Here is a 503-nt window from a genome sequence, read left to right on the forward strand (position 1 = left end):
CCCTGTGGCCATGCATGTAAACCTCCACCCTGTGGCCATGCATGTAAACCTCCACACTGTGGCCATGCATGTAAACCTCCACCCTTTGGCCATTCATGTAAACCTCCACCCTGTGGCCATGCATGTAAACCTCCTCCACCCTGTGGCCATGCATGTAAACCTCCTCCACCCTGTGGCCATGCATGTAAACCTCCACCCTGTGGCCATGCATGTAAACCTCCACCCTGTGGCCATGCATGTAAACCTCCACCTGTGGCCATGCATGTAAACCTCCTCCACCCTGTGGCCATGCATGTAAACCTCCTCCACCCTGTGGCCATGCATGTAAACCTCCACCCTGTGGCCATGCATGTAAACCTCCACCCTGTGGCCATGCATGTAAACCTCCACCTGTGGCCATGCTTGTACAACTCCACCTGTCAGCTTTCAGTTCTGGACACTGAGTCACTGTGTGAAACATGCTGATAGGAGCTGTTTAAAGAAAATGAACTGAAAAGCTTTGG

The sequence above is a fragment of the Siphateles boraxobius genome, unplaced genomic scaffold (genome assembly GCF_051911475.1).
Source record: "Siphateles boraxobius isolate OS27281-9 unplaced genomic scaffold, OSU_SipBor_1 156, whole genome shotgun sequence".
Taxonomy (NCBI): Eukaryota; Metazoa; Chordata; class Actinopteri; order Cypriniformes; family Leuciscidae; genus Siphateles; species Siphateles boraxobius.